Source organism: Mirounga angustirostris, unplaced genomic scaffold (genome assembly GCF_029215605.1).
Source record: "Mirounga angustirostris isolate CCGP_5_RB_7025 unplaced genomic scaffold, mMirAng1.0.hap1 SCAF_8, whole genome shotgun sequence".
Lineage (NCBI taxonomy): Eukaryota > Metazoa > Chordata > Mammalia > Carnivora > Phocidae > Mirounga > Mirounga angustirostris.
The window spans coordinates 30,299,363-30,320,578 of record NW_026991716.1 but is presented as its reverse complement, the minus strand read 5'-3'; the positions used below and the strand labels follow the sequence as shown (position 1 = coordinate 30,320,578).

The 21,216-nt window shown below is 46.0% G+C and overlaps 1 long non-coding RNA gene across 3 annotated transcripts; it reads left to right on the top strand.

Moving 5' to 3' along the window:
- The first annotated feature begins 2,561 nt into the window (after positions 1–2,561).
- LOC123837642 (uncharacterized) lies at positions 2,562–19,594 on the top strand. Of its 3 annotated transcripts, XR_010413593.1 has the most exons (7): positions 2,562–3,161; positions 4,564–4,651; positions 10,785–10,861; positions 13,987–16,703; positions 18,041–18,119; positions 18,565–18,654; positions 18,768–19,594. It is a non-coding gene; the product is annotated as an uncharacterized LOC123837642 (long non-coding RNA). The 3 variants fall into 3 exon arrangements; XR_010413594.1 differs by lacking the exon at positions 13,987–16,703 and having other exon boundaries at positions 2,654–3,161; XR_010413592.1 differs by lacking the exons at positions 13,987–16,703; positions 18,041–18,119 and having other exon boundaries at positions 2,657–3,161.
- The last annotated feature ends 1,622 nt before the right edge of the window (positions 19,595–21,216 follow it).

Genomic DNA, 21,216 nt, shown 5'->3' with positions numbered 1-21,216 from the left:
TGCTGTTATAAACATTGGGGTGCAGGTGCCCCTTTGGATCACTATATTTGTATCTTTGGGGTAAATACCCAGTAGTGCAATTGCTGGGTGGAGGGTAGCTCTATTTTCAACCTTTTGAGTAACCTCCATACTGTTTTCCAGAGAGGCTGCACCAGTTTCCATTCCCACCAACAGTGTAAGAGGGTTCCCCTTTCTCTGCATCCTCGCCAACATCTGTCATTTCTTGACTTGTTAATTGTAACCACTCTGATTGGTGTGAGGTGGTATCGCATTGTGGTTTTGATTTGTTTTTCCCTGATGCCGAGTAATGCTGAGCATTTTTTCATGTGTCTGTTGGCCATTTGTATATCTTCTTTGGAGAAATATCTGTTCATGTCTTCTCCCCATTTCTTGACTGGATTATTTGTTTTTTGGGTGTTGAGTTTGGTAAGTTCTTTATGGATCTTGGATACTAGCCCTTTATCTGATATATCATTTGCAAATATCTTCTCCCATTATGTCCGTTGCTTTTTGATTTGGTTGACTGTTTCTTTTGCTCTGCAAAAGCTTTTTATCATGATGAAATCCCAATAGTTCATTTTTGCCTTTGTTTCCCCTGCCTTTGGAGACGTGTCTAGCAAGAAGTTGCTGTGGCCGAGGTCACAGAGGTAGCTGCCTGTGTTCTCCTCAAGGATTTTGATGGATTTCTGTCTCACATTGAGGTCTTTCATCCATTTTGAGTCTATTTTTGTGTATGGTATAAGGAAATGGTCCAGTTTCTTTTTTATTTTATTTTATTTATTTAATTGACAGAGAGACAGAGAGAGAGAGCACAAGTAGGCAGAGTGGCAGGAGAGGGAGAGGGAGAAGCAGGCTCTCCACTGAGCAGGGAGCCGGACGTGGGACTCGATCCCAGGACCCCAGGATCATGACCTGAGCCGAAGGCAGCCGCTTAACCGATTGAGCCACCCAGGCGCCCCAGAAATGGTCCAGTTTCATTCTTCTGTATGTGGCTGTCCAATTTTCCCGACACCATTTGTTGAAGAGATTGTCTTCTTTCCATTGGGTATTCTTTCCTGCTTTGTTGAAGATTAGTTGACCATAGAGTTGAGGGTCCATTTCTGGACTCTCTATTCTGTTCCACTGATCTATGTGTCTGTTTTTGTGCCAGTACCATACTGTCTTGATGATTACACCTTTATAATAGAGCTTGAAGTCTGGGATTGTGATGTCACCAGCTTTGGTTTTCTTTTTCAACATTCCTTTGGCTATTCGGGGTCTTTTCCAGTTCCATACAAATTTTAGGATTATTTGTTCCATCTCTGTGAAAAAAGTTGGTTATTTTGATAGGGATTGTATTGAATGTATAGATTGCTCTAGGTAGCATAGATATTTTAACAATATTTGTTCTTTCAATCCATGAGCATGGAACATTTTTCCATTTCTTTGTGTCTTCCTCAATTTCTTTCATGAGTGTTCTATAGTTTTCTGAGTACGGATCCTTTGCCTCTTTGGTTAGGTTTATTCCTAGATAACTTATGGCTTTGGGTGCAATTGTAAATGGGATCGACGCCTTAATTTCTGTTAGCTTTCTAATAGCCAACTCCCTGGGTCCATAGGCCAAAACTAACCAGTTGCTCTATTAAACTTTTCTTGATAGCAAGACCATAAAAATGTCTCCCTTTGAGCAATTATAGAGAGGGGCTGTGTAAAAAAAGTACTGTCCTCCTCAGAGAGAAAACAGTGACGAGCTTCACAGCACTTCCCTGAGGACAGGATGAGACCCAATTTGGTGGTGCTACTAGTGGAAGGCTGATTTCCTGGGCTCAGACTGGGTGATTTGATACAGAATGAATAAATACATGATGATAATCCAGGTAACGGAATATTATAATGGGGTCACGTATGGGGCGAGGGAACACTTATATTACAAAATCAAGTGGGAAAATTGGAGATGACAAAAACACAAAAATATCAAACTATATGTAGAAAATTATCAGAGTAAAATTCTCTAAAATATTAACAGTAAAAATAAAACAAAACCAAAAGAAACTACAAACAAAAAAATCAAAGTGGTTACACCATTTTACACTGTCATCAGTAAAAACGAGATTCCCAGATTCTCCATATTCTCACCTTACTTGATATCATTACTATTTTAAAATTTCAGTCATTCTAGTAGGTATATGATAGTACCTAATTCTGGTTTTAATTTGCATATATCTGTTGTATCAACGTGATGATCAAATATCTTATGTGTTTATTGCTATTCTTTGAGTCTACTTAGTTCCATTTATGTGTCTACCTTTATTATGATATCACATTGTATTGATTATTGTACTTGTAATAATCTTGTAATGAATCTTCAAATTAAAAAAATTAAAAATTAAAAAAATTAAAAAATAAAATTTCCGTATATTTGGAGTACCATTAGCTTTTTTTTTTTTTCCTTTAGTTGTCCAATGGGAAATAGAATGGGGGAAAAGTAGTTTTAAAGATGATTGGCGTAAAACGTGAGGAGTGAGGGGCCAAGCCTCGCAGGATCGCCCAGACCTTACCCCGCGGCCCCCGACGCCACGTTTGCGGTCCCAGCCGGGACCAGCCGCGCTATCCAGGCGCCCTGTGGCGCGGCCCGCCGAGACGCAAGGTCCTCCGCGCAGCCTAGAGAGGACGCGGAAGTCGGCTGGGGGCGGGGCCCGAGGCCCCTGCGCGTTGACCCCCGATGCAGTTTAACGGGTTCTGTGAGGGTCGGCGGTAGTGTGTCGCTGAGGGCGGGCGTCCGCGTGTTGCCCTCTGTTCTCCCGTTTACCTCACCTAGCGGTGCCGCCCGCGCCCGAGGGGAGTGGGTGCGGGTCCCGAGTCCCCCGGCGAGGGTCGACGCCAGCAGTGTCTGTCCTCGTGCCCGGGTGGTCGGGGCCGTGCCACCCTCGGTGTCCCCCGACCGTCTCTTCTCAGGCGCGCCCATCCCCCACTCCTCAAGTTCCCAGCGCCACTTCTCCCCCGAGGAGCAGGTTCTGGGACGACCCCGGGTCATAGTGGACAAACCTCCTGTTGCCGGGGCCGGTGACCTTCGATGATGTGGACGTGGGCTTCAGAAACGGAGTGGACTCGCCTGGAGTGTCCTGAGAAGGCTCTTTACACGGACGTGACATTAAAGAATTACGGAAACGCCATGGCACTGAGTAAGAACTCGTCTGTGACCCACAGTCGCTCCGACTGGAAGGCTTAGGTGCAGTTTCTCACTAACAGACTTTCCGAATAGCAGAGCTCAGCCTTCTTCTGGTTTTGGTTTTTATTTCAATGTCCATTTCTTCCTTGTATTATTTATCTACTTACTTATCTTAAAGATTTATTTATTTGAGAGAGAGCGAGCACGAGTGGGGGAAGGGGTAGAGGGAGAGAATATCCAAGCCGACTCCCGCTGAGCCGGAGCCCCATGTGGGTCTCCATCTGAGCCCTGAGATCATGGCCTGAGCCTAATCCAGAGTCGGATGCTTAACCGACTGAGCCACGCAGGCGCCCCTATATTTATTTTTATGCCAGGGGAAAGGCTTGGAATTTGCATGTCCCTTGGCTTGAAATGTCCCTTATTGGTATGGCAAGCCCTCTTTTGGTGCAAGTGCTGCTGGATGGAGCTGTACAAGTCCTAATTCCCAGTATTTTGACAGCCTTGAAGTGCTGCTGGGCCCTGAGGCAAGATACTTCTTTCTCTTTTTCCTAAATAAACTCTACCTCCAGTGGGTTCAAACTCACAACCCCAAGATCAAGAGTTGTTAAAAGTGGGCAGTTTTGTAAACATTCTCAATTCTTGCCTTTCTCATAGCTAGAGTTCTGTGTAAGCACTCCCCACAGCAGGATCCTGGGCCTGGGACTGACTGGTAGCTTTTAGGGTGGCTGCCCACTGCCAGTCTTCTTTTCATCCCAGACACACAAAAAAGATTTGCCACCAGGCCCATCCAGGCCTTAGAGTATATTCTGCCCCTCATAGCATATTTCTCCAACTTCCTCCAAATTTAGGAAATGAGTCTTTAGTTCTTTTTGTCACTATAATCCTGTATCAGAATGTTTTAATTAAATTAAATTTGGAGGGACATTAAGGTAGAAGATTCCCATCTGGAGTTTGCTAGCCCCCCTACCCCCTATTTTGTAGTTAGAAAAGGAGTCCTGCAGTGTAAGTGTTGGAGAAAGTATGTACAAATGGGATGGAGTTGAAATCCACCCTTGATTACAAAAGGGTGGTAGAAAAGAGTTTCCCAGGGTACTTGGAAAACCAGAAACACAGACCAGGCTTTCTACCCATTTTCTGTAATTCTGTGGTGATTGGCAGAAAAACCTTTATCTGAGCTTTTTTTAGGTTAGAGTGGACAGCAAGATAGTGGGAAGCTGGGAAGTCTACATTGGTCATGGGAAAAGAGGAAAGAAGGAAGTAAATGGAATATCTAGAGCCAGTGGTTAGGATCCAAGGGGCAGGAATGAGGTCAGTTAGCCTGTCTGGAGCCATGAAATTAGGGGGCTAATCAGCAGAGAGTTGCCCTCATACCCTGATTCCTTAACATGCTTATCCTTTTTCTTGCCCACGAATAGGATTTTCAGTCTATAAAACTGAAGTGATAAGCCACTTGGAAAGTGGGGAAGCCTTGTGCATCTGGGCTGGACAAAGAACCCTAGCCAGGTGAGTGCAGGAAGGCCTTTGAGACCCCTGTCCTGCTCTGCCTTCAACTGGTACCTATTACTGTAGAAATTCTAAAGGCTTGTGAATTCTTTTGTTTAGAATATAGGTTCATTCTAGTTAGTTTTCTCTTCCTGGTTTATTTTATTTTATTTATTTATTTTTGGTTTCTTTTACTATTATCAATGACTATCCAAGCCTTTTCTCTCAGGTCTGAACTGTGGTTCAGAGTTACCGTGAAGATGGATTTCTTCCCACCCTCCTCGATTCCCAATGGACTTAGGATTTTTAAGTGAGCAGAATGTAGTAGCATTTACAGGGTTTTTTTCCCTCCTGTTATTAATTAATTAATTAATTTTTATTTTTAAAGTGATCTCTGTGCCTAACATGGGGCTCAAACTCATGACCCCAAGATCAAGAGTCACATGCTCTATTGACTGAGCCAGCCAGGTGCCCCTAGCACTTCCAGTTTTTGTGTGTTCTATTTAGAATCTGCATTTTCATTTTTCTTTGGAAATGGAGGCAGAGTAGAGAATGGGTCTTTGGATCTGGACCGCCTCAAATTCTCAGAACCCTCTTGTTCAAATAAACACCAGTCTGAATCCAGTGTCCCCTCTTCTGACATTGGACTGAGAAAAGGTGTCTCTGGGTGATGGCAATGGGACCTCCAGCCCGCCTTCCTCAACTCTGTCCCCTTCGTGAAATCAACAGGACTTCTCATCCTGGGGAACAGGAAGAGGACTGGAAAGTTATCTTGACCCAACAGGCCATGATTACAGGTTTGCCTAAGGTGAAGACCTTCCCTGGTTACTCGAAGGGCCAAGAGCTCATTCCTGTTCTCTCCTGGTTGCTGGGGGTTGGGCACTGGCCCCAGTGCAGGATTGATGCACTCCCTATGATCCAGACAGCTTGGCTCAGTCCTCTTATAGATTTGCTAAAGGCAAAAAGAATAACTTCAGCCACCAGACATTGAAACAGTTGGAGCTTTATTGCTGATAAAGTTAAACATTTGATTGTCAAATTCTGTTTAAAAACAAAATCCAATAAAGCCGGTGTTTTTATTCATTTTTATCTCTATGCTCTAATCAGTAGACGAGGTTGCTGATAATGATCCTCTCCTGGTTTAAGAATGAAAAATCACACCTTCCAAAAAAACTAGCGTATCTATTTAAATAGTGCTACCAGGACTACAAATTATTATTACTATTTTAAAGGTTTTATTTATTTAGAGTGAGTGCATACGAGTGGGGGGAGGGGCAGAGGGAGAGAGAATCTCAAGCAGACTCTGAGCTGAGCACAGAGCTGGTCTCAGGGCTCGATCTCACGATCCTGAGATGATGACCTGAACCAAAATCAAGAGTTGGGATGCTCAACCAACTGCACCACCCAGGCATCCCCAGAACTACAAATTATCAAGTAAGCTATCAGAATTACAGACTTTAAAGTCTTTAAATAAAAATCACTTTCCCAGGATATATTAACAATGTCTGAAGTCCAGGAGTCTTGAAAGACTCCTTAAAACTAACCTTGATAAGGGGTGCCTGGGTGGCTCAGTTGGTTAAGTGTCTGCCTTTGGCTCAGGTCATGATCTCAGGGTCCTGGGATCAAGCACCACCAACTCCCCCCACCAACCTTGGCTCCCTGCTCAGTGGGGGGTCTGGTTTTCCCTCTGCCCCCCCCCCCCCCCCGCTGGAGCATGCTTGCACTCTCTCAAATAAATAAAATCTTTAAAAAAATAATAACCTTAGCAAGAACACTTTTGGGACATTTGAATAGTGCTTGCTTTTCTGCAGCTGTTAGGAGAACAGAGAAATATTTTTTTCCCCCTGATCTTTTTTCACCAGTAGTTGGGGAGTTCTGTAGTTTCAAAGCCAGATTGGAATTCTGTTAATTAGTATAGGAGGAGGGAAAAGAGGCAAATTTGGGAAGCTAAAAATTCACAACATAGGAAGAGGGCTGAATAGGATAATTATCAGATAGATCATGGGAATGTAATGGAGGCCTGTTTTCTATCTGTAGAATTTGGAAGATACTTGTTAGGTGGAGTGCACATCAAATTTCAGTCCCAGCTGTTGTCCGCCACGGCCATGGGCTTGGGCCTCCTGTCATTACTGCACCGGTGGCTCCTGAGCCAGTTGCTGACCTGTAACCCCTGGAGTCCAGTGAGGAAAGGGGGACAGAGGTTCACTGGTAGCACAGCCCCTAACCCCGCTGAGTCCAGGGGGACCCGCCACACAGAATAGCCCCCTTACTCCCTCCTCCCTGAGGCTGATGTGGAATCAGGGATCTAGGGAGGGACCGGGGACTGAGAGATCCACTGCTGTCTGCCTTTCCTTCTGCAATACTTCTCCCTGTCTCAGCTCTGGGAACCGGGCCCTCATCCTCCCTGTAGAGCCTCTCTGCTTTCAGTCCAAGGATTCTGGAGAGGAAGATCCCCAATTTCTGTGGGGAGTAAGCCCTTGAGATAGGCCTCCTGGGTTATTTACTAATACGCCGTGGTTTGAAAAGAGTGGTTTCTTCCTGCCACGTAAGTAGGTAGTTGTCGGTGAAGAGCTGGAATTTACCCGAGGCCTTAGGGAACATGTTGATTTTAATTGGGTAGCCGTATATCCCAGTGTGTTTGAGGCATTTCCAGTCAAGACCCGATGTCCCCGTGGGACTGTTAATAGCATTCCTTTCCACTATGAGAAGTAAGAAGTACCCCCATTGTGACAATAAATCATATGGTCCCTGGACTTCTCGGACAGCTCACATTTGCTGCAGGATTGGTTCCTGCCCTTTGAGTTCCGGGCCCGGTCGTTCGGACTGGAACCAGTCAGACCAGCTTGCCCATGGGCCCCTCAGCTGTGCAGCCCTGGACTGCCTTTCTTACCCCAGGTCGGTCATGCGGCCGGTTTCTGTCATTGATAGGGCCACTGATGTGGGAGGAGAGAAACTGTTGCTGTGTGCTATAACAACGTCCTCCCCGAGGGGACACTGACAGCTATTTGAGACCCAGTTGTAAACACACCGAAGAGAAGGAAGCATTGACGGGGGGTGGCCTGTCAACCACCTGTGAAGTTCCATCACTCTGAATTGTTCTTTCCTGCGGAGACTTGACTGCACAAGTCAGGCAGCTGCAGGGTAGATGTGGGCTGTTAGGCTAGTGCCTGCTTTTCAAATACGCTGAATTGGGGCGCCTGGCTGGCTCAGGTGGTAGAGCATACAACTCTTGATCCTGGGTTGTAAGTCTGAGCCCCAAATTGGGTGTAGAGGTTACTTAAAAATAAACCGTGTAGGGGTGTGTGGGTGGCGCAGTCGGTTAAACATCCGACTCTTGATTTCGGATCAGGTCATGATCTCAGAGTTGTGGGACGGAGCCTGATGGAGATTTTCTCTCTCCCTCTGCCCCTCCCCCCACTCATGTGTGCTCGCGCTCTTTCTCTCTCTCTGTCTCTCAAAAAAGAAATAATAAAATAAAATCTTAAAAAAAAAATTGGGTGCCTCAGTGGTGCAGTCGGTTAAACGTCCCGACTCTTGGTTTCAGCTCAGGTTGTGATCTCGTGGGTTGTGGGATCGAGCCCCGCATTGGGCTCGGTGCTCAGCACGGAGTCTGCTTAAGACTCTCTCTCATGGGACACCTGGGTGGCTCAGTCTTAAGCAGCTGCCTTTGGCTCAGGTCAGGACCCCAGGGTCCTGGGATTGAGCCCTGCGATGGGCTCCCTGCTCAGCGGGGAGCCTGCTTCTCCCTCTGCCTGCCACTCCCCCTACTTTTGCTCTCTCCTCTCTGACAAATAATAAAATCTTAAAAAAAAAAAAAAAAAAAAGACTCCCTCTCCCTCTGTTCCTCTCCCCTGCCCAAGCTCTCTCTCTAAAATAAATCTTTAAAAATAAATAAATAGGGGCGCCTGGGTGGCTCAGCCGTTAAGCATCTGCCTTCAGCTCAGGTCATGATCCCAGGGTCCTGGGATCGAGCTCCGCATCGGGCTCCCTGCTCAGCAGGAAGCCTGCTTCTCCCTCTCCCACTCCCCCTGCTTGTGTTCCCTCTCTCACTGTGTCTCTCTCTGTCAAATAAATAAATAATCTATAAATAAATAAATAAATAAGGTGAATTGAGGTACTTCTGGGAAGTCCCCACTGTCCAGGGAGCCATAGCAACCCCCACCCCCACTTCACTCACATTTCCATTTCTTCCGTGGTGCCTAAAGACTTGTGAATTTGTGAACTCAGCCCTAAATTTCCCTTTCTACCTTTGTTAGCTGTTGTTCACAGTGGAAAGAGATGGAGAAGCGTACCAGCTTCTCAGGCTGGCTTTACAAGCAGGGTCACCACAGGTGAGACAGGCCCCGCCTCAAGTGCTTACCACCATACCCGAAAGAATTTCGGAGCGAATAGCTAACTTTTACTGGGCAGTTCCCACTTGCCATGGCCTGTTCTAAGCATTTACATGTCCTGGTAACCTAAAGGTTTCTCTGCCTCTACCATTTACAGTTAAAGAAACAGATTGATTAACTTGCCTAAGGTCATCTGAATGAAAATTGAAAAATAAAATTATTGCTGCTTATTTTCTGATTATAGAAGTAATTCTTGTTCAGTATAGAAAATTTGGAAAATACAGAAAAATAAGACCTAAATTCACAAAACTGCAGAATAAAACAAGTCATCTCTATTTGTACCCTGAGACATAACCCCATGTTTAGTAAGGTTCTGCCAGGTTTTTGCCTCTTGAGTAGTTTTTTAAACATAGATGGGACTACTTGATACATGTGTTTTATAACCTGATTTTTTATATCCCCTGTATTTGTGGACATTTTCCTGTGGCAGTACCTACTTTTACATCATGTTTTTTAATGGCTGTATCGTCTTATACATGTGCACTATAATGAATTTTATTCTTAACTGATTCTCTATTGTTGGACATTTATGTAACTTCCAAGCTGTTATAATTAGCCAGCATGTGAATTTACAATGAGAAATATATCTGGCAAGGGAACAAGACTATTTCTGCAAGTTGGGCACACATCTTTTCCCTATAAAAAGGATATAGAAAGTCAAATTATATCATAGAATTCAAAAAAAGGGCATTGATCTTAATAACCTGCATCAGCAAGCTACGTGGTAGCCTGTTAATACACATTTGAAGATGTTTAAATAAGATTGTCTATATCATAGCTTTCCAAGTTACATCAAAGACAAAGCCCAAATCACACACATCTGGGCCTTCTGATCCTCACCTTCAGAACTAGCCTGAGGTGGGTGGGTTCTGCAGGTGATTAATCTGGTCTCTCCTGCCACTCTTAGGGTCCTAAGTACCTGCCATCTCATCTCCATGGTCTGGCACCTGAACATTTTACATGGCTGTCCATCATCTATACATACTACCTTGTCATCTTTGTCCCCCATAATTTACCTCTCATTGCCTTGTGTGGAGAGAATCCATGTGTTTGTAACATCTAAGTAGTTGATTGACAAAAGGTGTATTTGCTTTATTTTATTTTTTTAAGATTTTATTTACTTATTTGAGAGAGAGCACGAGAGTGGGGGGAGAGGGAGAGGGAGAGGGAGAAGCAGACTCCCCGCTGAGCAGGGAGCCCGACGCAGGACTCGATCCCAGGACTCCGGGATCATGACCTGAGCCGAAGGCAGACGCTTCACCAGCTGAGCCACCCAGGCGCCCCTGTGTATTCGCTTTATACACTTAGATGAAAACAGAGATTAGTGGGAACCTATTCAATATCCTTTTCTCTTGGAGACATTTGCAAATTGATTTAATGTGTGTCTGTGGGTAACTTTTTGCTTCAAGCAAAGACTTTTGTTTATTGCTATATACAGTCATTTAAAAAAAATCTTCCCCACACACCTCCTATTTGCCAGGTCCTGTTCTAGATGCTTGAGATCATCAATGAACAAAAAAGATAAAATTATTCTTTCCCTCATGAATGTATGTGCAAGCAAGTCGGGTGTGGGCATTATTGAATTTCACTGGGTGGCATCAATATGCTAGAATCTGCTGAGCCACTCTCTTGGTACAGTTTTAGTTTAGTGTGAGTTTTGCCAGTTTGGGTTGCTGTATACACATTTTAACTTAGCTGTATTCAAAAGACAGCTTCAATTGTGTGTGTGTGTGTTTTAATTCTTGAAATGTTCTTATATACAGAGTGTGGAGAGTGGTGCAAGAAGGAAAGGGAGAGAAGGAAGTGCACACAACAGGATGCTACATTGTTTCCTTAAACGGTATGTGTTTGAACATTTTCCCTTAAAGGAAGATTCCTGGAGGGCCCCACTTCATTTAGGTTTGCTGTGCTGGTTCAGGTGTTTTTTGAGCTGCCTTTGAAGTGGTTACATGTATGTGGGCCTCAAGTGTGACTAGTCTTTGCCTCTTGAGGATCATTTTATTTTGAAATGTAGCCAAAAGTTATTTAGTGGAATCTGAAGACCAAGGAATTCCGCAAGCCGGTGAATAGATGTTTAGTGAAAAATGTCTGTGATGTGAGCTGCAAGTTTTTTGGACCTTAGGAGTCAAGGGTGTGCATATTATACGCCATTTGAGGCCCCTTGTCATCATTAGTCGAGCAAGGTTGCTTTCACTTTATTTCCTGTTTTCTCGTCGGCCCACTCCTACCCCCAGAAGTGGGCAATTCTTTTTTTTTTTTTTTTTTTTTGAAAAGTTTCTTTAGTTATTTAAATAATATCTATCCACAACGTGGGGCTCGAACTCACGACCCTCAAGATCAAGAGCCACATGCTTTTCTGACTGAGCCAGCCAGGCAACCTAGCAGTTCTTTATCCTGTTCAATATATTTTTTTTAAATTATCTTAAGGTGTACTTCTGTGTAGGGTACATGTATTTTCTATCTTTTAAAAACCATTTCTCTTACTATAAAATAAAATTCATGCAAAATGTAAAAAATTCAGTCAATAAAAGAAGTTGTAAAGAAGAAAATTTACTCATAATTCCACCATCTACACTATGAGCAGTTTGATATATATACTTCTATCTTCTGGACATTTGTAGGCTCCGGAGCCCAACACAGGGCTTGAACTCATGACCCTCAGATGGAGACCTGAGCTGAGATCAAGGGTCAGATGCTTAACTGACTGAGCCACCCAGTCACCCCTGGACATTTTTATACACTTACATGTGCCTACCCATATTAACTTAAAATGGAATGATTATGTATAGTTTACGATCCAGTAACAGTTGACTGTGCTTTTTCTTGCTGAGGGCTTTCTGATTCTTCTTCTAGTCTGTACATCTGGAGTGGTTCCTTCTCAGTAGTAGTTGCACACGGTAGAGGCTGTCCTCTTGTGTTCAAGAAGTCTGGTGGAGCGGGCAGTTTCGGACAGTGTGGTGGCTCCATAATGTCATCAGTGCCCCAGGCTCCTTCCGTTTTTTTTCACTATCCTCTTTAGCATGTGGCTTCTTTGAGGTCACATCGTGGTCAAAAGATGGCCACTGTATATAAGCCCCAGCAATCCCATTCTCATTCCAGGCAGGAAGAAAGAGGAAGCTAAAAACGCTCCTTAAAGCAACACTTCTCAAAACTTTAAACGCATATGTGAGCCAACAGGGGGTCTTGTTAAAATGCAGATCCCAATTCCATAGTTTGGACTAAATGCCCAAGATTCTGCATTTCTAACAAAGTATCACGCTTTTTATTTTTAAAATTTATTTATTTGAGAGGGCGTGAGAGCGAGGGAGATCACAGAGGAAGAAGGAGAAGCAGACTCGCAGCCAAGCAGGGAGCCTAATGTAGGACTCGATCCCAGGACCCTGAGATCATGACCTGAGCCGAAGGCAGATGCTTAACCGACTGAGCCACCCAGGCACCCCTATCACACTTTTTTAAATAAGAGGACTTGAAAGAATTTTCTGGAAGCCCTGTCTAGTGACTTCCTGGCTTTCATTTCATTGGCCAGAACTGTATCATGTAACCATCCGTGGCTGTGGGAGAGGCTGGAAGATGTGGCCTTTTTAGCTGGACACTTTGTCACCCTGGATACAACAAATGTGTTTCTGTTAGTAGGAAAGGAGAGTGGTGTTGGTAGGTGACTCGCAGCCTCTGACTGAGTGCTCAGATCACATTGGAAAAGCTTTTGAAAAATCTGTCCTCTTAATTGTCACAATTCATTTATGGTAGAAAGTATGATTTCCACTGCCTACCCTTTATAGAAATTTTTTTCTGGGCATGTTCTCAGTGAAACCAGAATAACTTTGTAATATATATGAAGTGATGGCCCTTGTCACTCTTCCCAGATGCAAATTTCCTCTACTATAGTTTTCCCATTCTGGTTTGTGAAATAAGTGGACTTTGGTGGGGGGTCAGGGGAAGAGATGAGCTAAGAGACTAGCTCTCCTGCTTAGCTTTGCATATTTACTTCACCTTTACATTCAGCCTGGGATGCTGTTTTAACTCCAGATGCAAGTATCTAAGATCCTGTGAGATCTGTCATTATTTCAAAATAAAAAGCTAAAAAATCTCCAAAATCCCAATCCAACTGTAAACAGTATTTTTGAGACATTCTTGAATTATAGGCGTTTTCCATGCAAAAGGTTTTTTGGAAAGTCTTTAAAAATTGAAAGATATCAAAAATATATAAAGTACTCCTACAATCAGGGGTGCCTGGGTGGCTGCCCACCAAAAAAAAAATAAGAAAAAAAAGGGAGGTGCCTGGGTGGCCCAGTCAGTTAAGTGTCTGCCTTCGGCTCAGGTCATGATCCCGGGATCCTGGGATCGAGCCCTGCATCGGGCTTCCTACCCAGCAGGGAGTCTACTTCTCGCTCTCCCTTTGCCTCTCCTCCGACCAACCCCCTTGTGCTCTCACTCTCACACACTCTCTCAAATAAAGTACTCCTACAGTTAAAAACAAGCAACATTAAAAAATGGGCCAAGGGCTTGAGTAATAGACATTTCCAGGAAAAGATGCTTAACATCACTAATCATCAGGGAAATGCAAATCAAACCTATAGTGAGATACCACTTCACACCCGTTACCATGACTATTATGAGCAAAACAAACTACAAGTGTTGGGGAGGCTATGGAGAAATCACAACCCTTGTGCGGCCGCTGTGAAAAATGGTATGGCAGTTCCTCAAAATAATTCAAATAGAATTACCATATGACCCAGCAGTTCTGCTTCTTGATATTTTTCCAAAAGAACTGGAAACAGGGACTCTGGTATTTATTTGCACACCCATGTCTATAGCAGTGTTAATGATAATACAGAAGGTGGAAGCAACCAGGTATCCACCCCTGGGGGACTGGAGAAACAAAACGTGGTATCGTACAATGGAATGTTGCTCAGCCTTTCAAACGAAGGAAATTCTTTTGTAAAAGATTTTATTTATTTATTTGAGAGAGAGAGAATGCAAGAGAGCACAAGCTGGGAGAGCGGCAGAGGGAGAGGGAGAAGCAGGCTCCCCACTGAGCAGGGAGCCCGATGCAGGACTCAATCCCAGGACGCCGGGACCATGACCTGAGCCGAAGGTAGACGCTTAACGACTGAGCCACCCAGGCGCCCCTGAAACAAAGGAAATTCTGCCCCGTGCTATGACATGGATGAACCTCAAAGACATTGTATTAGTGCAGTAAGGCAGTCACAAAAGGACAAATACAGTTTGATTCCACTTATAGGAGGTACCTCGAGGAGCCAAATTCATGGAGATGGAAAGTGGAGTGGTGATTGCCAGGGGCTGGGGGGAAGTTAGTGCTTAATGGGTATGGGGTGTCAGTTTGGGCAGATGAGAGAAGTTCTGGAGGTGGTTGCACTGCAGCTGGAATGTGCTTAATGCCATTGAGCTTATGCTTAAAAGTTACTACATAAATTTTATGTTCTATACATTGTACCACAACTTTTTTTTTTTTTTTTTTTAAGATTTTATTTATTTTTTTGACAGAGAGAGACACAGCGAGAGCAGGAACACAAGCGGGGGGAGTGGGAGAGGGAGAAGCTGGCTTCCCGCAGAGCAGGGAGCCCGATGCGGGACTCGATCCCAGGACCCTGGGATCATGACCTGAGCCGAAGGCAGACGCTTAACGACTGAGCCACCCAGGCGCCCTGTACCACAACTTTTTATTATTTTTTTATTTTTAAAGATTTTATTTATTTTTTTGACAGAGAGAGAGACAGTGAGAGGGAACACAAGCAGGGGGAGTGGGAGAGGGAGAAGCAGGCTTCCTGCGGAGCAGGGAGCCCGATGCAGGGCTCGATCCCAGGACCCCAGGATCATGACCTGAGCCGAAGGCAGACGCTTAACAACTGAGCCACCCAGGTGCCCCTGTACCACAACTTTTTTAAAAAAAGAGTGGTTGCAGGGTGCCTGCGTGGCTCAGGTGGTTAAGCTTCTGGCTCTTGGTTTCGGCTCAGGTCATGATCTCAGGGTTGTGGGATGGAGCCCCGTGTCCCCCTCTGCGTGGGCTCTGCGCTCAGTGGGGAGTCTGCTTGAAGAGTCTGTCTCCCTCTGCCCCTCCCCTGACTCTCTCTGTCTCTCTCTCAAATAAATAAATCTTTAAAAAAAAAGAGTGGTTGCTGGTTGGGCTTGTTCTTTCAGCCTGAGTGCAATGGAGCAAAGCTGTAGCCAGCCACAGCCCGGCTATGACATGAGTAAGAAATAAGTCTTTGCTATTGTTTAAGAAAATCAAGAAGTAAATACATTTTATGTTTATATCTGAGCATAATAAAAAAAATTCGAGAGAAAATGTTTTTCATTAAGTTCTTTGTGTAAAAAAGAATGTGGAAAGTGAATGGATACCTCTCTTAATCCTTTCCTTCAAGGATTTAGAATAAAATCATCCAGATTTCATATAAGTATATATGATTTTTATTTTTTTATTTTTTTAAATTTTATTTTATTATGTTAATCACCATACATTACATCATTAGTTTTTTTGTTTTGTTTTGTTTTTTTGTTTTTAAAGATTTTATTTATTTATTTGAGAGAGGGAATGAGATAGAGCATGAGAGGGGGGAGGGTCAGAGGGAGAAGCAGACTCCCTGCTGAGCAGGGAGCCCGATGTGGGACGTGGTCCTAGGACTCTAGGATCATGACCTGAGCCGAAGGAAGTCACTTAACCAGCTGAGCCACCCAGGCGCCCTACATCATTAGTTTTTGATGTAGTGTTCCATGATTCATTGTTTGCGTGTAACACCCAGTGCTCATTCAGTACGTGCCCTCTTTAATACCCATCACCAGGCTAGCCCATCCCCCCACCCCCTCCCCTCTAAAACCCTCAATTTGTTTCTCAGAGTCCATAGTCTCTCATGGTTCGTCTCCCCCTCTGATTTCCCCCCCCCTTCATTTTTCCCTTCCTACTATCTTCTTTTTTTTTTAACATATAATGTATTATTTGTTTCAGGGGTACAGGTCTGTGACTCATCAGTCTTACACAATTCACAGCGCTCACCATAGCACATACCCTCCCCAGTGTCCATCACCCAGCCCCCCCATCCCTCCCACCCCCCACCAGGTATATATGTTTTTTTAAAAGGATCAAGCTGAACTTTGGTTTTCCCCTTACAGCACCTTACTGCATCATGAAACATCTCCAGGTCTTTCCATATAAATCTACTTTATTCTCTCTGTAGCTCATGGTATTTCACTGCGGAGACATGCCATATCTCCCTGACCAGTGGAGATTTATTATTTGTTACACTTTTAGCCGTTTACTTATTTAGTGGCCCAAGTTGAGATGGTTAGGGTATATGTGGGAAGATTTTTAAATTCTAAAGTGAAGCTCACTTGGCTTCCACAGGAGGGATGCTGGGTACTTACAGTCCATTGTTGCCTCAGAGTCTGGTTTCTGAAGCAGATTTGAATGCAGGGTTAGAACTACAGGGCTGTGCGTACTCCCCCTTCTGGAAATATTCCTGCCTTGTGTGTCTGGTCTCTCCCTGGGCATTGGGAATGGGTCAGGGTACAAGGCAGAGGACTGCCTCTTTTTTTTTTTTGGTCCTCAGAAACTTTTCCCCCAGCCTCTGCCGGTCGTGGCCCTGAAGCCCCGACCCTCTGCAGAGGAAAGTCCTGAGGCCCGGTCATGGTGGTCATGGCGGCTGCAGCCCTAACCCTTGGGTCTGGTAAGCTTTGCTTCCTTCCACTGCTTCACGAGACCTTGCCTGGCCACCTAATAATCAATTAAAGTTTGCATTTCTTCCTGTGGTATAATAAATATATTTGGCCTTTGGCCCTGGTTCCTGGCACTGAGCTTCTAAAACCCTTTGAATTTCCTGGGTGATAGAATCGTCTCTTGTTACTCTTAAGGAGTCCCTTTCCAAGCACACAGGAGTTTTTGCTGACGAGGGGACTTAGGGCAGGTAGGGTCCCTGGATAGCCTCAGAATGGGCCTGGTCACCAGAGAGACCAAGTAATTGGAGGGTTGCAATTTTCAGCTCCACCAATAATTGGAGGGTTGCAATTTTCAGCTCCACCTGCCAACCTATAGGAAGGGAAGAAGACTGGTTATGAAGCCCAGTAAGACCTGCTGGGCAGTGAGATTTGACGAGTTCTTCCGGGTTGATGAACAAAAACACATCTGTGCCAGCAGGTGGCACAGCCTAAGTCCACTGGGGACAGAAGCACCTATGCTCTGCTTATGATCTCTGCATCTAGCTGTTTAGTCATATCTTTCAATACCTTTGTAATAAACTGGCACTAGTAAGTAAACTGTTTTCCTGAGTTCTGAGAGTGGCTCTAGCAAATTAATTGAACCTGAGGAGGGTGTCATGGGAACCCCTGATTTAGAGCCAGTCAGTCAGAAGTGCAGGTGACAACTTGGACTTGGTGATTGGCATCCACAGTGGGGACAGTCCAGTGGAACTGAGCCCTTAACTTGTGGGATCTGATGCTCTCTCCACGTAGACAGTGTCAGAAGTGAGTTAAATCATGAGACTCCCTTGGGGGGCCTGGCTGGCTCAGTCAGTGGAGCATGTGACTCTTGATCTTGGGATTGTGAGTTCAAGCCCCATGTTGGGTGTAGAGATTACTTAAAAAATAAATAAAATAAATAATTTTTTAAAAAGATTAAAAAAATAAAATCTTTAAAAAAAAAATTACAGGACACCCAGCTGGTGTCAGAGAACTGTTTGGTGTAGGAAGACCCCCAAACAGACACCTATTTGGTGACCAAAAGTGTTGAGAGTTGGGGAGGGAAATACAGTTTTCCCTTGCACCTTCATTGCTGTGGCATTTGCTTGACCACGGCAGCCCTAGCCATCCCTTTCCCTGCTGGAAGACCCTTGTCTTGTTCCATAGCTGTCCTTACTCATCAGGTATAGACAGAGACTCAGAGCCTCCCCTTTACTCTGCTGAAAAATCCCTCGGGGATTATTATTCTGGTGGCAGCAGAAATCCTGTGTTTCGGGATTGGGTGACCTTTGAAGATGTGTGAGGCCCTGGCCATACATGTCACTCATAGGGACTGGCGTTGCCTGGCCCTTCCGAGAGGAATCTCCATTAAGACGTGATGGAGAATTTCGGGAACGTGACCTGACTGGGTAAGAACTCTCTGTGTGTCTCAGTTAATCCATTGCTGACTAAGTCATTGCTGCCACCCATTTGTTGGCATGGTCTGAAGCTTTCAGGTTAGTTGGTTTTAGTTTCTGAATCCTTGTAAGCTGCATGGTCCCTCCTGATGAAGAGTGGGCTATTTCTGCTTCCTATAAATGTTGGGTTCTGATACTTCCCTCACTGGAAATGGGCATATTTCCTGGGATCTGAGTTTACCCTCTCCAGCACCCAGGTGATCTGTCTGTATCGAAGACCTTGACCGCAGGAGTTTTACTTCCGGCCTAAGATGGTCGTCCCCTTAGAGAGCAGCCCCGCCTGTTGGCTTCCCGGCCATGTCTGTTTCATGTTGGCAGAAGGCCTAAGGCTGCTTTGGGTCCATTATCTCCCCTTTTCCTGTTCCCAGTGCTATGAATAGAATTTTATTTTTCCCAGCCTAATCTGATCATCTTCCTGGAACAAGGGGAAGCATGATGGGTACCAGATCTGCCGGCCACTTGAGGATGGAGGGCTTCGCTCACACCGGTGAGTGAGGGGAGTCCCTTAGCTCCCCTCCTGTGGCAACTCCTTCCCGTGTGCCTTGGGCAGAACGCCGATTTAGATGATTCCTCATTTTCTCTTGGTCTCTTGGCCACCAGGGAAAATCGGATAGAAACTTCTACAGGAATACCCCAGTGTGCATTTCCTCTCCCCTGGGTTAGCCATGAGCACCTGGAGGACGGCCTCTGACGTCTGCCTCTGCCTGGGCCGTCTGCGTGCAGTGAAGACCCTGAGGAGCTTCGCCCGCAGCCGTTCCCCTTTACCTGCTGCTTTGTTTTCTTACCCCTTTCCTTCTGGGGCTTGACTTCATCTCTACACGTCAGCTGACTGCGCTGTTCATTCCCTAGATGTTTTGCCCGGCCCTTCGTTCCTCCCTCTCACTCTGTGTTACCAGCACACTCGGCCTTCCCTGTCGGTGGCTCTCAGCCCCGTCCCAGCCCCCTTCCCTCCCTCACCGCGATGGCTTGGGAGGACGAGGGCTCCCTCACCGCGATGGCTTGGGAGGACGAGGGCTGCACACCAGCATTCTCCCTTCGGTGCTTCTGTTCTCAGGTTGGTTTTGGCGCACAGTGGCTATCAGGTCCTGCCGGGTTTTTATTTGTCAGGTGGTGAGGGCGGAGGCAGGGAGGCAGAGGCGGCTGGGAAGCAGGGCATTTCTGAGGACGCTCAGTTTGCAGGGAAGGCGTGGGGAGAACTCCCAAAGGCTGGGCCCCAGAGATCTAATTTTGTAGAATGTCCTGAGTCCCGAGAAACCACAAGAGGTCTTAGAAGAAAAGATCCTTCAAGTATGGCGAGTGCGGGAAGAGGTCCCCTGGGAAGTCACGACCTCCTGCTTGGCGGAAAATCTGCTGAGAGAGGTCTGCGCTCTCCCGTTCCTGCGGCCCACAGGAATTGCGCTCGCCAGCAGTCTGATTGAGGTAAGGAGCGCGAGGAAGCGCCGAGAAACAGACACGTGCCCGCGCGTCGGTGTGCTCACGCCAGAGCGCACTCTCGCAGCAGGTGTGGGCAGTTGTGTGTCTCGGGCTCCGAGCACCGCAGCAGACGGAAGGCCCGTGGCAGTGAGCAGCGTGGCAAAACCTTTAGCGCAGCTCCCAGCTTCCCACGCCGGGCAAGAAGTCTCCTGAGTGCTGAGGGTGGAGAGAAAGCCCCAGGAGTCAGTCGCTCAGGCTGCTCATCGGTACTTCATAATCGAAAAACTCCGTGAACATAATGAGTGTGGAAGAACCTTCCAAGACGACGAGGCGCTTTCTCCTTTTCTTCACGATGGGAGGGAGTATATGTGCGTCGGTAAGGAGTGCGGAGAGGCCTTTTCTCAGGAGGCTGCTTTTCTTTGTTGCAGATGTGGGAAGGCCTTTAGGAGGAATCCCAACCTTATTGATGGTCAGAGACTCCACTTCGGGGAGAGGCCTTGATGGGGAGGGAGGAGGGCAGAAAGGTGGCCAACAATCACCAAGATTGTCATCAGCATAGTAGGTTTCATACCATTTCCAAGCCTGGAGTCTGACTAGTGGGAAAGCGGAAAAAGATCATCCCTTCCCTTCTCCCAGAATGGATGCAGGAGACCGAGGGTGCAAACACAGCAAGGAGGGGAAAGCCTTCCCTGTGGCTAATTCCAAGCCGTTTCTGTAAAGGGGCCAGAGAGTAAAAATGCTCGGCTGTGGGCTATCAGCCCAGCCCTGCTGTCGGAGCACAGAAGCAGCCAGAACTATGCACGCCGAGGAGTGTGGCTGCCTTCCAGTACGATTTGCTTTACGAAAACAGAGAGCCTACCGGGTTTGGCCTGCAGATCCTACTTTGCCAACCCCTGTTCCAGAGAGAAAGCCTCTTGAGAAGCCTTGATAATCAGAGGATGGAGTCACGAGACAGGATTCCTAATGCAGAGAAACCTCGGAACAGCACGATCAGTGCAACAGAACCTTCAGGGCGGTGCTCCAGCCTGTCAGAGGGCGGTAGGAGAGGCCTGAAAGATCCAGAAACCTGGGTTTTGCCACAAAATAGCCAAAGGACCAGCACCCAGTCACTCAAAAGCCACGGGGCTTTTATGAGAAGAACAAGAGAGTACATCTGAGAGTGCTTCCAAAATGAATATGATAAACACATATATTAATTTTTGTAAGTGATCTCTACACCCACCGTGGGGCTTGAGCTCACAACCCCAAGATCAAGAGTCGCACACTCCACTGACAGAGCCAGCCAGGCGCCCCGCTATGGTAAACACATTTAAAATGGTGATTTATGTGAAAAGATGTTACTCATCCTCCAAATAGTTTCTGAGCCCCTGCCTCGCCAGGTTCCTGCAGAAGGAAATCGGGAGCAGAGAGGGCAGGTGGTGTTTAGTGCCATGGGACAGGATGATTTCACCGAGGGGATTCGTGAGGGTCGTGCTGGGGGCTCCAACATTCAGCAGTAGGGGGAAGCGAGGGACTCAGCCTGGAAGATTGTGAAAGTGTCCCGTGAGGTGGGAAAACAGCAGCGAGGAGCCGGGAAGGCAGTGCCTGAGGATGGGACAGTCGCCTCCTGGTGCTGCTCCTGAGCGGGCAGGCGTAG